The sequence below is a fragment of the Amblyomma mixtum genome, chromosome 3 (genome assembly GCF_055824585.1).
Source record: "Amblyomma mixtum isolate Tamu chromosome 3, ASM5582458v1, whole genome shotgun sequence".
Lineage (NCBI taxonomy): Eukaryota > Metazoa > Arthropoda > Arachnida > Ixodida > Ixodidae > Amblyomma > Amblyomma mixtum.
Window position 1 is genome coordinate 381,309,842 of NC_143014.1, and position 17,065 is coordinate 381,326,906.

The 17,065-nt window shown below is 44.6% G+C and overlaps 1 long non-coding RNA gene across 1 annotated transcript; it reads right to left on the minus strand.

Moving 5' to 3' along the window:
- Positions 1-2,414: 2,414 nt before the first annotated feature.
- Positions 2,415-15,558, minus strand: LOC149357010 (uncharacterized). The gene is made up of 5 exons (XR_016291772.1): positions 15,326-15,558; positions 14,994-15,101; positions 6,171-6,282; positions 2,919-3,000; positions 2,415-2,483 (listed from the first exon to the last, which is right to left on the minus strand). It is a non-coding gene; the product is annotated as an uncharacterized LOC149357010 (long non-coding RNA).
- Positions 15,559-17,065: the final 1,507 nt, after the last annotated feature.

The following is a 17,065-nucleotide window of genomic DNA, read 5'->3' on the forward strand; positions in this document are numbered from 1 at the left end:
CAACGGTTTTTTCCAGAATGGGCCGGCAAGAGTTTTGTTCACAGTCCTTGCAATGAAGAGGCAGATTCGAACCTGTTCCTGTCCCCATCGAACGTTCATGCTCCCTCAACCTTTCATTCAGGCAACGCCCCGTTTGACCAACATACACTTTTCCACACGTGAGTGGGATCTGATACACAACCCTTTCACTGCATTCCACGTACCTACGTGTATGTCTGGTTCCACAGGATCTTTCTGCTCTCTTTTCCGAGTTCACACGAGGACACAACGAGGCTAGCTTACAGGGAGCGGAGAATACAACTGGAACCTTAAACTTTGTTGCAACTTTTTTTAGATTATGGGCAACGCGGTGAGAGTAGGGAACCACTTCTGGCTTAATTCTTTCTTCAACAAGTTCAGGCCGCTTCCGTTCCACGCCTTTTATGCTATGAAGAAGGGACTCCACCACACTTGTCAGGACAGACTGTGGGAAGCCTGCATCCTGAAGCCTTAGCATCTGAGACTGGAAGCTTATTTTCATAGCATGGCAACAGGACTTCGCAATGGCGGCCTTTAAACCTGACATGGCAATGGCTCGCTTAACAGTCTTAGAGTGCGCCGATTTATAAGACAAGAATCCCTTCTGGGCACGAGGGTGGTACATCCAGCACATCTTCTCATTGCTTATGGAAAGTTCCAGGTCTAAAAACTGTAATTTATCACTTTCCGGTTGCTCCTGTGTAAATTCCAATCCTTCTCCGTTCTGACTAAAAATTCTTAAAATCTCGTTAACTGTGCCTAAGTAACTGTGTGTGTCCTCTTTACTTAGAAGGATTAAAAAATCATCGACGTACCTGAAAACCTTCAAAACCTTATCTTTATCCAACTGCTGATCCACACTTCGATCAATCATTGAAAGAAAAATATTGCTCAGAACCGGCGCAACACAGGAACCGATACAAATCCCTTTCTTCTGTATAAACAAACCACTCTCAAACTCTACCACTGTAGCGTTAAGGTAAAATTCTAACAAAGTCATAAAGTTCTCCAGTGACACACCAGCTGCGTTCTGAAAGGGCGTAACCCCACTTTCCTCAATGCATGCTTGTACGGCTTTGAACAATTCCTTATGGGGAATGGAATAAAAAAGATCTTTCGCGTCGACAGAAAAGAAATACCCAATTTGCTGCTTATCTTTAAGAAATTCAATAATATCCAAGGAGTTTTTTGTTGCAAAAGGATCAGTGACCACAAGCTGGTTAAGATGCTTCAAGAGGAACTGACTCACAAGACGTTGCCAAGATCCCCGTTCGCTTACAATGCAACGGAATGGTACATCCTCTTTGTGTGTCTTAGCTGTGAAAAACATGCTAAGACTTTTGCCCTTGCAGTCACTTACAGACTTTGCTAACCTTTGCAGTTCCAATTCATTGCAGAGGGCGACGGCTCTTGACTTGGCCTTCACGGGCTTGAGTTTTGTCGGTTTAAAGTTCTTCTGAACGGCACAACAGGCTTTTTCATTATAAACCCCCTTCGGCACCACCACAAAACCACCTGCCTTGTCGGCTTGTAGCAGACGAATGTCGTTCTCTTTGAAGTAATTCACCACTTTGTTGACCGTAGACCCAAATCCTCCGGCTCTCTCGGTAGCCGACCTAGCCAGCGCGTCCACTTGTTTCACGTGTTTTTCTTTTACTGCATTTGTTACGTTTTTTATGCAATATCGTTTTGTTATCATCCTGTTGAATTCCTGTCAGTCATGTTTCTTTGGCCTTATACACCACGTGTCATGCTTTTAATGTTCTTTCGTCATTTTTTATCGTTTTTTAGCTACGTCGTGTTTTCAGTCTTTGTGTCTTTTATCGCTTTTATGACCCTTTACATCATTGTGACGTTTGCTGCAGCTGATAGGTGGTTGACGGTGTGCCTATATATTACGTGTTTCTTTCCAATAAAGGATCAGTTGTCAGTAGCGCGTTGTCCTGTCTACCTTTCTTGTGTGTGTCGTGTTTTGCGCTAGCTTTTGTACGAAGAAAAAAAAGTTTCCTTAATAATGTTCTTGGTGACTTTCAAAGTAGCTATGAGTCAACCAGCCAAAACTGTGCTATGTTCAACGTGCATCTTATTGCCTGCAAGCCTTTTGCTGAATGAAATCAGAAAAAGTTATTCTTTTTCTAGGCTGGCATGCTCAGGAACACATCTTATGTTCCAGAAGATGCCGTATGGTCACCTGCAAGCGTGCCCTGAATGCAAGTGCGTTACTTCGAAGAAGAGTGCTGCCTGCTCCAAGCAAGAGCATAATCCAATTTAACCCAGTGCTGCATGCAGCATAGCAGTAGTAGTTGGAACAATATTCCAGGGCTCCTTACGATGCAGAACTGTCCGGAGAAGATTGGCACAAGGTGTCACCAGGGGCATCTTGATATGTATGGGCTGTGGAGTTTACCTGTCATGAGGAATGCCTAACAGCAGCATGGTGGTGGACAGCTCATCAGTTTGGCATTCTGAAAAATAAATCATACAGGTATTTTGCAAACTTGAGCAAGGTATGTTGCTTGGTGAGCGGGTTGTTTGCTGGTCTGACTGAAATGTTTTGCAATCCTTTAAATCACAAAATCCTGACACAAAGCTGGGGCAAAACTTTCTATACAGACAGTGTCACAAAAAATAAAGCAGCCTTCTGGTTGAAAATCAAGGGGAATCTGTGTGCAACCAAGGTTTCAGCAGAATTGTAACAATGCTTTGAAATTAGCCCCTTTTTTAAGTGAAATGTAGCCTTACGCACCAACATCTTTTACTTCAACCTTTTTAGACATGTTCACTCTATTTGTCTGCACTTGCTCAATGCCGTTTCTGAGGTGAAGGAGTGTTTGATAATGTGTTTCGTGTTCAGTCATTCACTTGTTCAAGTTTCTTATTGTTTTGTCCGTTGTGCTTACATGGGTTTTCAGGCCTTGCATTTCGGTGATCAACTGGGTCTGGCCAGTGCTTAACTTCTGTAGTTCAGCCAGTACAGCAGCACTGCAGTGAGGACCAGGATTAGTCTCAACATCACCCAATAACATGACCAAGGAATGAATTATATGAGCACACTCAACGGCAAAAATACTTCCTTTCCAAAACCAAATACTTCCAAAAATACCTACCACCTCCCCCATACCCGGACATCGGGTGCACCCCCTCCTGGGAAAACTTCTGCGGACGCCCTTGTCCACCACTACCTCTTGTGGTCCAGGCAGGACCAAAGGATATGAGGGACACACAAAAGTCACTATGCAAGGAATCTTTGACTGCATCAAAATGACACAAAATGGTCAACACTACTGCCACAGCCAGGGTTAGCTAAATTAAAAAATAATAAGTGTGTACTTATTACAGGGAAAGTATGACACAATGTTATCACTGAAAAAGGACTGCGATGCTAAAGTCATTCTGTTGGTGTATTAAAACAGATTCCAAAATGTCAAGGGCCATGTAAGACCAAGCAGACACTTATAAAGGAAGACCAGATCCAACTTCCCCCCTTTATAAGACAAATTTTCTGCACTCTCTGGATGAATACAACAATCAAAAAGTACATGCAAATAAAATGGCATTGAACATTTTCAACTCTCGTTTTAGGCATAGTATCAAGCAGTTTGAATAACCAATGCTAATTCTAGCCTAGAACACACAAGTGAATGAAACGATCTCATCAAACAACGGGAATCACTGAACCCACATGTGGTCCTGCCAGCAAAACCATGCAGGGAAGATGCAGCAGTCATAATATAATATGCGTGTTCATGAAACCTCAAGAGACTGTCTGTGAAAACACAAACATCCCACTGCTCTTTAGTTTCTTCAAGCCGACCTCATCATGGGAGAGGAGTAAAAATGAACAGGGACATGTTTACATACAAACGAAACAACTGTCATTTTGGACCAAACAAGGTTCCAAACAAGGCAACTGAAGTGCATCACTTTTCCACAATACAGCAAAACTCACTATTCGACTTCGAGGGACCAGAAAAAAATGTTTTAAATGCCGTATGACCCCAAAAAAGCTGACAGGAACAGCTTTCATCGCGATGTATTTTACAGTGGAAGCTATATTAGCTTTGTCCAAGCCATTCAGTAGAAGCAGTTTAGGCGGTACAACAGCAGCCGTGCCACACGTTATGCGAAATGCGCTATGTGGACACCACCTACCTCAAAGTGCGATTAAGAGGTCCAGTGTCACGGAGATCCAGTCATGCACCTATCCTTTTCTCAAAAACAACACAGGGTTTAGACTGCGACTGAGACAACACCAGGAACTAGACTATTTGCTTCGTGCAAGAAGGCCTTGGAGTCCACGAAGTGTGCCAGGAATCTGATCGAACCGAAGACCTCAAGCGGAAGAAGGCCAAGTGTGCACATGAGTGTAGAGGTGCCACAACGAGCCTGTGAGATGCCAAAATGGGCAGCCACCTGTGAAATGTTAAAATGGGCCTGCCAATCCAGAACTCTCCGCAGCTAATTCCAGTCAGCTTTCGCTGATTACTGAGCTACGAGAGTATGCTTACATCTAATAACTTTTTTTGGTCTAAAACTACACAATATTCATCTTCTTTCGAGACAAGCATAGTGCGAGAGACACTACTTTTCCTCATCTTCATCAAGGCTTTACTGTGTGCACACTGGACACAATCAGTAGAACTGTTACCTTTCAATTTTCTGTACATACACCACTGCTTGCAAACCAGTGCATGGAGACCTGCATTGAACCATAACCAGTCACCCGTTCACCGTGACTTAAGCAATATGTAAAAAAAACAAAATGTTAGAACACAGTGCTGCCCCTGACAGACTTATGAAAGATTGTCGATAATCTCAATCAGCAAAGTGTGTGTGTTGAAGGAGAGAGCATTTCTAAAGAGAATGAGCATTATGGTGATGAAACGGTTCATTTGAAGATTGCACATACATATGGTACATCATTTACACAGACTATAAGAGACTATGAAGATATGATCGCTGGTTTAGCAGATTTCCATGGCCAACACTATGTTTGCAACACCACAAACATTACCTGCTCACTGACACACCTTCTCTGGTTGATGAAAACAAACTGTAAGGCATGTTTTTGGTCACTGAAAAAAATTAATTAGGGGGTCACTGCTTGTACAAGCTTGTTTAGCCATTCAACCCTTTGTGCAAGTTTTGCTATTAACCTTTATGATGTCATCATTGAGTTATGCAAAGCACTACAATTAGCCATGCAGCCAGGTTCCGGTTCTCTGTTATTTGCCATTTTAAACTTATTCTCATCAGTAGAAAAAAAAAAGCAAGTTGTTGCAAGAAAAAGGATTTCTAAAAAAATATAGTGCTGTCATCATATAGAATTATCCTGAGGTTACCGTTACATTCTGTGCAACCATCCAGGTTCTCAATGTGAGCTTTTGTACTGCAGTGCTCTGTTATGTTTACATTTTTAAACATCTCTTAAGCATTTCTTGTCGCTGGCATCACAAGGTCTTCTCACTCATGAGTAATCTGTGCACATCCCTGTCAATGCTGCTGGACTGTGTTCAAAGATTCACAGTCATGAGCAGGCAATTCTGTGCCACATGGACTTTCTACGAAGACGTACGCCCCTTACTGAGAATGTTCAGTCATCTTAAACAAGGCACAGTCAACAGGCTTGGCAATTCTCATGCTTAAGCCAACTAAGTATGCATCTTGCTACTGCTGCTACTAAGTCCAGTTTCTCTTTTAAGGGCAGCAGTTTGCGCAAGTAAACAGTTTGCTTTTCAGTGCATCCGCAAGCACCCTTGCCTTAATGTCATCTGTGGTGTAGGACAATATCACCTGAAAGTATCACCTGTGCATTGTCTCCGAACTGCCTGATGCCTTAATGGAGCCGGTGCACAAAGCTTCTATATTTTTCTGGCCTGCTATCCAGTAGTATCCACAATCAAGAGATCCCTGATATTGTGCTGTTTCCCGAGATTGTGCCAGCCACCCAGAGATGTTCTGTACATGTGGACATAATCCTGTGCCAGACTGCCTCCTAACTGACAAGAAAGTCAGGTCCAAGACTGAACCTGACTGGTCCAGACTGTTCCAAGGAACAACCAGGAACAAGGAACAACCTTTCACTTTGAGCAAGCTTGAACAACGGCTGCATTTCCTTCTCATCCTTTCACAACAAACGAAGCAACACTTACCAGACATGGTTGGTGTGGTACAGACAGACACAGCCCGGCCAGTCAGGGACCACCGAGAACTGGTAGCGGTGGTGCTTGCGCCTCCGGTACATAACCATTGAGTGTCGCCATGCTGCATCAGAAGCACGATCACATGTAGGAGCTGGTGGCATCAGATAATGAGGCCCTTTTGCAACAGCCATCATTTCCTGGCTTCTACTGGATACTCTTGACAATGAATACAGAACACAATGCCAATGGTTCGCACAGGCACAAGCTTCGCACTGGCCACCTGGGTGGCATGTGAAGAGAGAAACGCTTCACTAATTTTGCATTTGAACAGCACTTGCCACACTGCTTTCCAGTTGTGGCAGTTCCTCCCACGCCCATGAAAACAGTGCTGCACATGAAAGGGATGAGCCAGTTGTGACCAGCAAAGAACTGACTTCACAAAGTGCAGTTACAGGAATTTTCAAGGGGTATTGCTACAGACTTTTACTATAATGCAACTTCATGGCGAGTGAATTGAGAGAATTTGAAAGTTCAAAACTAGTTTAGAATTCTACCACACATTTTGTCTTTGACGACTACTATTTTCAAAGTAACATGTGGCTAATAAACACTGCTTAGGTTGGCAAATATTAAGAACAAAGAATGAACACTAGGTTAGAACTTCCTATAATATAGACTTTAAATTGGCCAGTGTGAACAAACTGTGCAGTCTCTGTCAAAAGTAACCATTTAGCTGAGACCATAGAAAATGCAGGCTGGCGGCGGATTGTCACCGCTGTGCTCGTCAGGCCTCGTCGGCTGCGAGCATAACCTACATGACTGACAGGAACCTCAGCTAGCACTATCCCCCTCTGGATAAAATAAGCCCCTTAATAGCATCAGAGTTCGTAAAGAGAGCCTGCTTACTTTTGGCAAAGAAGCCCCATTCTACCACTTCACTTTGCCTCTGAGAGAAGTGGTTGTGATAACAGAATAATGGAAAGCTGGGCCAGTTGGCTCCATTTGTAGAACATAGAACAGTAAAATGAGGATGACACAAAGGAACACAGAACAGGTGCTAACTTCCCACTGGTTTATTTGAATGGGAATGCAACATATACAGGTTACCATGATGATGATTTCATACCTGGCCTTGCTCACAAAATGCTCTGCAATGGCACAATCTCATGCTACTGCAGTGTGACAGATGACACAGCAACGCACGTGGTGTCAGGATTATGAATATGACAGGCTTCCACTAGCTCCCTAAAAGTTTATTTACTGTGCCAAGAACACAAATGTAAACAGATACCAGTGGACAGCCAAGTTACCTTCCTACACAGAAATCAAAGTGTTTAAAAGCTAGTGAAAGCCTTTCATATTCTTAAGGCCAGTGCCACCTGTGTTAGTGAGCCATCTATCGCAGTGCAGGAGCATGAAACTGAGCCACTGGAGAGCATTTTGTGAGCATGGCCAGATATGACATCACCACTGCTACCTTAAATTGAAAGAACCATATGTTCCCACTCTCTTCGTGCCACCCTTGTTTTTCTGCCCTATGTTATATGTGCACTGAAGGCTTGGAAAGTATGTGGCCCGGCTAATGTAACTATGGCTCTTTTTTGCACATCAAAATAACAGGGTGGAAAAAGCTGTTGCACCATCACCTGTGAGCCTGATTTATTATCCATTACATTCCTAGCCAGATATACGGTTTATGTTCTCATATCACATTGCAGCAATGCCTTCCGATGCTGCAAAACTTCGCAAATAGAAACAGCCCTGCCCGAATAGCTACGCACTACATCAATGTAGCCAATGAATTTTAGCTGCTTGCAAGGCCGTTCTGGAAAGATTATTTCAATAAACATCCCATGGAGAATGTAAGCGTCACCATCGTCACAGCTGCTAACTAATCTAATACCTACCTGAACTTATGAAATAAGTGCAATAGTAAAAGAGATGATACTACTGCAAAACATTACCTGGCAATGTCTGAAAAAGTGCTGGAAACAGACATGTCTAGCCTGGCCTTTCCTGAAGTGACAGCACCACACCCTCAGAGTTCTGGAGAACTCTTACCTCCCGGGTCGCAAGATTGTTAAGAACGCTATTCCCTATCGCCACAGACACCAGTAGTCTCTCCACATATGTCTAGGTGTGCAGCTTCTTGACACCTTATCAGTCACACTGTGCAGTCCATTCCAAGATGGAGGCGTACAGGTTGACAAAGGAAATGAAACGCCAGGCAGCTCTTGCCGCTCTGGCCACACAAAACAGGAACTTGCACATAGACCTCTTACTGGTGTAAACAGTGTAGCTTCAAAAAGGTGTGGTCCCATGGGCAAAATCGTCCACTTTTGGTTCTGAGCTGGTTTTTTGCTGTCCCCACTGCCTTAGTTCTCGATTCAAGATGCCTCACAGCTGTTTTTTTCCCAGTGAGAGCCCCATCAGCCCAGAAACATGTGCACTGATGACGCAGCCTCGGACAGGTCTATTACCACCTTTCTGAACGTAGCGAAGTCTTATGTTTACAAAGTGTGGAAAGAACTGATGTGCTCTGATGGTGATACGGCATCTGTGATGGAAAGGAAAGCCCGTCAGTGGTCAGATTTCACCTGACTGCATGATTTTCTCCAGCGGCTGCAAGTCATCTTGACTGACCCAGGAAAGGCAACGAGGGCCATTGCAAGGGAGCTACAAGACTGTCAGGCTCGCCGTGGACAAGGTCTTGAGGTATCACTCCTACACAGTGAGGTTGGGGCCATTCACGTTTGATAAAACTTGGGAGGATCCTCTGCTTCGGTACAAGCACTTGCTAAGCAAGCTGAAGAAGGCTGAAGTGCAAGGATTTTTGTTTTTGCAGCCGAGACGCAATTTGACCAAGACCAAAAAAGCTAACCGCAGTCAGGACAAGTGGCTTTGCTCAAGCACTGATGAGGTTTCTACAGTGATGCACACAAAACTTCTGTCGTCTCTGATGGTGTTGACTGGGTGCGGCCAGTGTGACGCGGACTGCATGGCGTTTCATTTTCTGCGTCAATCAATACGCTTACATTGTGGAAGAAACTGCGTGCCTAGATAGATGTGGTTAAAGTACTGCTGTCTATGGTGACAGAGAATTATGTTCTCAAATTCCTTGCATACCCGGCATGTTCAGTGGACTAAGAAATAGTGCTTCATAAAAGGGTAAACTGCTCCAAGATGATGAATGAAAAACGTCAGCCTAATTCAGACTGAACATCAAAGCACCATCTCCACAGAGGAATAAAAGAAAGCTGCTCTGCATGATCTTCATCAATTCCATGCGCAAAAACAAGATTTGCAACACAACAAGGCACATATGAATGTGCTTGTGCGTTTTCCTGCATCCTTCATCCGGTTTTTATGCTGAATTCATTACACCATGATATGCAGACAGGTCCTCAGAAATAATTTGCCATGAAAAAGAAAGCCACAATGCACCTTATGTGTGTCGGCTGACATGTTTGTAATGCCATCAGAGCGGAAGTCAAAAGGAGGAGGAGGGAACCCCGCTTCATACATGAATGGAAACCAGAAAGCCTCCGAGGCAGGTGCCAACGTGGAAAGGGATGTTGCACTTTGCCCCCAAGAGGGAACGGATGGAACTAGTGAAGCGGAAGCCCAATGACGAGTCAGCGGTAAGGGGGGCAGTAGTGGGATCCAGGATATCGCTGCAGAAAAGATGTTCAGCTTTAACTGAGCAAGACTATCTTAATGTTCAAACAGTGAACGATAAACTCATAGCTATCATTACTAAATGTGCAGTAGAAGTAGGCGGTAGGCTGGTTCAACAGGATACTGGCAAGCTATCTCAGGAGACTAAAGATCTTATCAAGAAACGCCAAAGCATGAAGGCGTCTAACCCCACAGACAGAAGAGATGCGGCAGAGTTAACAAAGTTAACCAAAAAGCGTAAGGTAGCCAACATAAGGAAGGTAATATGGATAGAATCAAGCATGTTCCGAAGAACGAAGGTAGCCTAAAAGCAGTGAAGAGAAAGCTAGGCATAGGCAAAAATCACATGTATGCATTAAGAGACAACGAGGGCAATGTGATTAGCAACATGGGTAAGATAAGTAAAGTAGGCGAAGTGTTCTACATAAACCTATGCAGTAGCCAATGTAATGAGGATGTAAATGAGACAGGCAGTGTCACACAGCAATGGGACATCCTGCCAGTAACGATAGAGAAAGTAAAAGAAGCCTTATGAGCACTGCAAAGGGAGAAAACAGCCGGTGAACATCAGGTAACAGCAGATATGTTGAAGGACGAATGGAAGATTGTGCTAGAATAACTAGCCACCCTGTATGCACAATGCCTTATGACCTCGAGCATAACAGAACCTTGGAAGAATGTTAATCTAATTTAATCCGTAAGAAATGAGATGTCAAGGACTTCAAAAATTATAGCCCGATAAGCTTACTGTTAACTGCCTATAACGTATTCACTAAGATAATCGCCAATAAAGACAGGAAAACCTTAAACTTCAATTGACTGAATTATCAGGCAAGCTTCAGTTAAGGACACTCAACAACAGACCATTATCACACTATCAATCATGTGCTTGAGAAATGTTCAGAACATAACCAACCGCTATATAGCCTTCACAGATCATGAGAAAGCATCTGACTCAGTCAAAACCTCAGCAGTCATGCAGGCACTGTAGAATCAGGGTGTAGAAACGACTGATGTAAAAATACTGGAAAGTATAACAACTGCACAGCTACTATAGTCCTTCATAAAGCCAGCAATAAAATTAATAAGAAAGGTTGTCAGGCAGGGAGACATGATCTCGACAATGCTATTCACTGCCCATTTACAGGAGCCATTCTGAGGCATGGATTGAGGACAGTTGTGGATAAGGGATAATAGAGAATATCTGAGTAATCCGCGATTTGCTAAAGACACTGCCTTGCTTAGTCACTCAGGGGATGAACTGCAAAGCATATGATCAATGAGTTAGACAGGCAGAGCAGAATGGTGGGTCTAAAAATTAACATGAAGAAAACCAAAAGTAATGTTCAACAGTCTCGCAAGGGAACAGCAGTTTGCAATTGGTAGCGAGGTGCTGGAAGTAGTAAGAGAATATGTGTACTTAGGGAAGGAAGTGACCACTGATCCGGATCATGAGAGGGAAATAACTAGAAGAATAAGAATGGGGTGGAGCGCATATAGAAGCAGGTTCTCTCAGATCAGGACTGGCAGTTTACCAAGATCCCTAAAGAGATAAGTATACAAAAGATGTATTTTACCAGTACTCACCTATGGGGCAGAAACATGGAGGCTAACGAAAAGGGTTGAGCTTAAGTTAAGAAAGAAAAATAATAGGTGTAACAATAGAAGCCCGGAAGAGGACAGAGTGGGTGAGGGAACAAACGCGGGTTAATGACATAATAGTCAAAATCAAGAGGAAGAAATGGGCATGGGCAGGGCATGTAATGTGAACGCAAGATAACCGCTGGTCCTTAAGGGTAACAGAGTGGATTTCAAGAGAAAGGAAGTGTAAAGGGGCAGCAAAAAAGTTAGGCGGGCGGATGAGATTAAGAAGTTTACGGAGATATGGTGGTTGCAGCTGGCAAAGGACAGGGCGAATTGGAGAGACATGGAAGAGGTCTTTGCGCTGCAGTGGGCGTAGTCAGGCTGCTGCTGCTGATGACAATTGCGGACTGTTTCTCTGCACAGTGGTGGGCAGTGAGGTGGAAATCTGGTAATCATGGAGCTCCAGGTGCTTTATTCAGATCGCCATTATCTGTGAAATAATGTGGCGCTGGTTTAGCACATTTGGAGCACCTAGCAGTGCACGAGACGAGTGATGGTGCCTCTTGGAGTGATGAAGTATCTCCTACTACGTCTGTTCACACCTCAAGAACTCTGTACTCACTCAGCTGACAGCTGCTGAATGTAGTTTGGAACGCAGCTCACGGAAAGAATTTTTTTCGCAGCCACTCATAAAATGCAGCAAATGATAAGGCGCAGCGATCAGGCACCTTTCCACTGTAAAGCATGAAATCACACACACATACTGAGGTCATCTGCACTTTTGCACTACCTTTCACTGGTGTTCTCCCCCTTAAATACAAGGGCTAGAACATCTGGCAGAGGCATTTGGGAATTTGTCCTCATCGCTGTCCATATTAATGGGGAAAAAAAGTCGGCAGCCACACTTAAAGACTGTTTATGTGTGACGCAGCTTAAGCCTGCCCGCTCATTTTTGTGAACGTAGTTGCCGTGCGCTGTGGTGCGATGTAACCCGATGCCATGCACCTGGCAATTCTAACTATGCATAGTGCTAGCAGCTGCTACCGTGATGCTGCTCCACTCCTATTGATCTGCATGCTAACTTCGTGAAGGCAGTCACCACCGTACGGTGGCCCATGCTCTGTACAGTGGCCCAAGAGTCTGATGCAATAGCTAGTGGGTTAAAGCCCATATATACAGAATTGGTTCTCCTCTACTTAACATTCTTAGATTCCTGAGAGTTCTCATACCACTGCTGGTGCAGTGGTTAAGCGGTGCGCCACTGCCCTGGGATTGCAGGTGGTGCCACCAGTGGGACTGGTGCGAACCAGGTTGTCTCGAGCAACTTCGCGTTGCCAGGTTGTACGAGGACGGCACTTTTTATAGCTAGCATCAAGTGTTAATGCCCGTGCACACCCATTCATGCACAGAGAGAGAAAGAGGGACTGGTTTTTGCTGAATGGGGAAGTAAGGCTTAAGAGTAAAAGTACAAGAGTCCCAATGGGCTCCATTAATTTTTCAACCTCTCCACTGTCCGGACAATGAGTTTCGGTAGTAATGAGGCATAAATAATTTGATAAAGTTGGGTCCCGAGAAAAACTGTGCATAATTAGAGTCGTCCATATTAGAGAGACAGAAAGGAATTTTAATGAGGGAAAGGTGGAGAGGTCGGCCGGTGGTAACATGGCCTTGGCTGCATTAATGGGGCATGACTGTAATCTGAAAGAAGGCCATGCCAATGCTTGCTAATGGCTGTTTAAGATAACTCCAAGTTTAGTGAAATGAGTCTCTGCACCCCATAAGCCAAAGTGAAGCCTTCTCTGTAATTTCTTGAATGGGGTCTATGCAGCCGTATGGGAACTGAGGTGCAGATACCACAAGATGCCGAAGAGAACAACACTCTTTTCTTTTTTTCTTTTTGCACAATGGCACAAAGTAAAATAAACAAGAAAGTGTTCACAACAAAGCAGGCAGCCTTGAAAAATAGAGGTAGATGTCATGGTTCATTCAGCTTAGCATCACACTTGCATCTTGTTACAGTTCCTAAGTGAGACTCTAACATTCTCACTTCTTCCCAATGACTTCATCTGCTTCACATGATTTCATTAGGCGTATTCAACTCATTTTTTCCTTCACATGTATTTGTTTTTTCAATGGTTATGCAAGCACTACCTACATGCTCTCTGTATGCATATTCAAGAGCACAAGTTACACATCTGCTCATGCCCCTAAAAGCTCCCCACTTGGTGCTATGCTCATTTTTTAACATCTAAAACACATTTGACATTTTCAAAAGACGTAAATGACAGAATGCCTTGCTCTGTATCTCAAATTCACATTCACAGTAAAGCAACTGTGCTTTTCATTATACATTCAACCACTAGTACATACTGGGTTTCGTAGACCAGATGACTGACTCAAAAAGACCAATTAGTTTCCTCTGTCATATACTGCCACCCTTAGTTGAGCAGTGAAAATAATTCCATGGAACAAGCACACCTGACAAAGGTCAAGACACGCTCTTTGAAGCAGCAGTTAGGACAGGCAACTTTTAAAAATGTACCAATCTGTACAAAACACTGATCACCGATTGCCTCTGAGCCATGAAGGTGCACTAGTGACACATGTGCCAGTGATTACCTGCTTTGACTACTGTACTGAAAAGCAGGCAAGTCCCAACATTCACCTCCACAAGTGTCGTCTTCACTGATTGGCCTATAATGCAGCCACATCCTTGTATTGTTGCTCATGTAACTTGGAGACTTTTGTACCCAAAACTACTTCAAGCCTGTCAAAACTGGCACAAGACCTTACGTTCAGAAGACAGTGAAAACAACAAACAGAGAGGGTAGAAGATGCAGAATAATGCTGCACTATCTCATCTTTGTGCATGCCATTTTCCATGCCTTGATAGAGTGGGACTACACCAAGGCTGGCATAATTTGATGATCCTGAAACTGATTCTGTTCCATTTGTGTATTTTCTACCATTTTCACTCACTTGAAGTGGTGCCGTGCACACAGCTTGCACTTCATTATTGTCTGAAGCACAGTAATGAGAAGGGTGATGGAGGCATGAGGCAGATTCAGCCAGTGACAACGAGTTGGAATATAGAAAGGGTTTGGTTTTGTTTTTTGGGGGGTTTTACGTCCCAAAGCAACCCAGACTATGAGGGACGCCGTAGTGAAGGGCTCTGGAAATTTCGACCGCCTGGGGTTCTTTAACGTGCACTGACATCGCACAGCACACGGGCCTCTAGAATTTCGCATTCAGCGAAATTCAGCCGCCGCAAACCGGGATCGGACCCGTGTCTTTCGGGTCAGCAGTCGAGCGCCGTAACCACTGAGCCACCGCGGCGGGGCAATATAGAAATGGAATCGCATTGTTATGTTATAGGGAGTGTGCATCAACGTTGTGGTGCATACTGTATGGCAAAAGGCTGCAGGCATATCTAATCCATTTGGCTTATCACCACCTGTTCCAGCTCTTGCAGTGCTGAAACTGCGTGCTGAGCCACAAAAAAGTGCCCACGAAGTCACATGAATATCTCCTATGCGAGCCAAGCTAGCCCCATTCTACGAAGTCGCTCACCAGGTTGGTGTTGCCGGTGATGGCCGCCTTCATGTTCCGCACATCAGCCTTCCTCGTCTCGGGGTCAACCGGAACATGGATCGCCTTGATCTTCAGGTATTCACCTGCCTGCGAGGAGACACAACAGTGCATGCAAAATTCTGCAGTCAGCTCATACAAACTGACAACTTATGCTTACTAGTACTGGCTTTCCCACAGGTGCCAGTGACATCAACAAAGTTAATCATGAAGTTACTCAAAGTCAACCATGAGGCTCTGCATTTGTCTTTAAGCGAGTACAAATGGGCAGATTTACCCAATGTTTTCTGTTAATTCAAGGCTGCTATAAGCACCTAAACAACAAAGCAGCTGCAGCAGCTCCTGTGTGGCCAGTGATGTAGCGATGATATCCGGCAAGTGTAGCTCCTCTGGCGGCACATTCAGCGGGGATGAGCAGCTGACGGGCAGTGGGTAGCAAAAGCCCCGTCCGTTTCCGGTGCACAGCACTGAGCACACCAGTGACGCCCAGGCTGACAAGCATGCCAAAGTCGGCAGCAGCAGGCTGGCAGACAGAAAGGAAGGTCGCCTGCATCACAAAGGTAAGTGGATTAGATGGCTGCACCGTAGTACAGTCACTCAAGCCAGCTCTACTGCAACTTTCGTTATGACTATGAGGGACGCTGTAGTGAAGGGCTCGGGAAAGTTTTACTATCTGGGGTTCCTTAACGTGCACTGACAATGCACTGTACATTAGCCTCTCAGATTTCACTTCCATCGAAATTCGACTGCCGCTGCTGGGATCAAACCCGTGTCTTTCGGGTCAGCAGCCGAGCGCCATAACTACTGAGCCACTGAGGCGGCACACTCGGGAAATGGGAAACGAGTTGGCTCACAGTACAACTCGAGGTTATGCCAGCCGAGCAATGAGTTGGGCTCAGTCCCCAAATTTCCCGAGAGATGCCTTTATATCCTTTGACGACACTAATCATATTAAACTGGAAAGGAGGATATCTCTGCTACCAGACAAGAAGCTCGACAAAAGGCAGGAGGTAATGTGGCGTTGGCACCAGACATGAGCCTTCCTTAGCCCGTAGGAACTAGCACTCATGCACCCAGTGCAATACAATCCTACTTACAAAGAATGCGGCGCGATAGCCAGATATGATCACATTCTAAGGAGCTGCAAAAAGGTGCCGCCACCAGTGGACCTACCACCAGTCCCTTCTCTGCAGTGGTGGGAGGGTATACTGGCCAACTCAGACCTGCTGATACAAGTACAGGCCACTGAGTGGGCTCACAATTATGCCGAGAGCCACGGGCTCGAAGCCTTCCAGTACAGTGCCCACATAGGGCTCAATGCTGACAATAAATGTTTTCAAAACCAATACATCAAATGAGGGCCTACTTCGTGTTCGTTTTGCCCTTGCAACTGGTGTGTGCCTAAGTGTGATGGAGCAGCACAGCCTCCCCAGCCACAACACCATGGACAGACAGCAAATGCCTACTCTTTGTGACCCTCGACCAGTGAGGCTTCAGGCCTGTCCAGGTGAGAAGGTGACCTATGGTCAACACACTCACACCTCTGGGTACACAATGCCCTTTTCATTGTAGCCATAGCCTCTGTAAGCTTTGCAGGCCAGGATGAGGCTCTCAGTGCCACCGGATGTCATCTGCACATAAAGAAGGCTCATATACAAGCCATGTTTGTTTCGCAAGGGCTTTATAGCAGGCAGGCACTGTTTTGAAGCTTCTGCTCCAGCAAGATTTAAGCCTGGGTGAGTATGTGCACTGTGTGGTAAACTTTCGGGTACTAGAAAGTATAGCACAAGAACAAGTAAGACAAGCGCTTTACAAGTGTATCATGATTGCCCTTGCCCAGTCTTTTTTGGCATGGAGAAAATCACCACTTTGTTTCAGACTAAGGCATGCTGAATATCTTGTTATTTAACTGCCAAGGTACTTGAGGAAAGTTGTTTAAATAATTGTGATATCCATCCATTGAGGAAAAACTATGATGGATGACACACATTATAGTGCTTAGGTTCAAGATAGGCTACTTAATTAAATGAATACCAAACAAGCATCTCATTTTT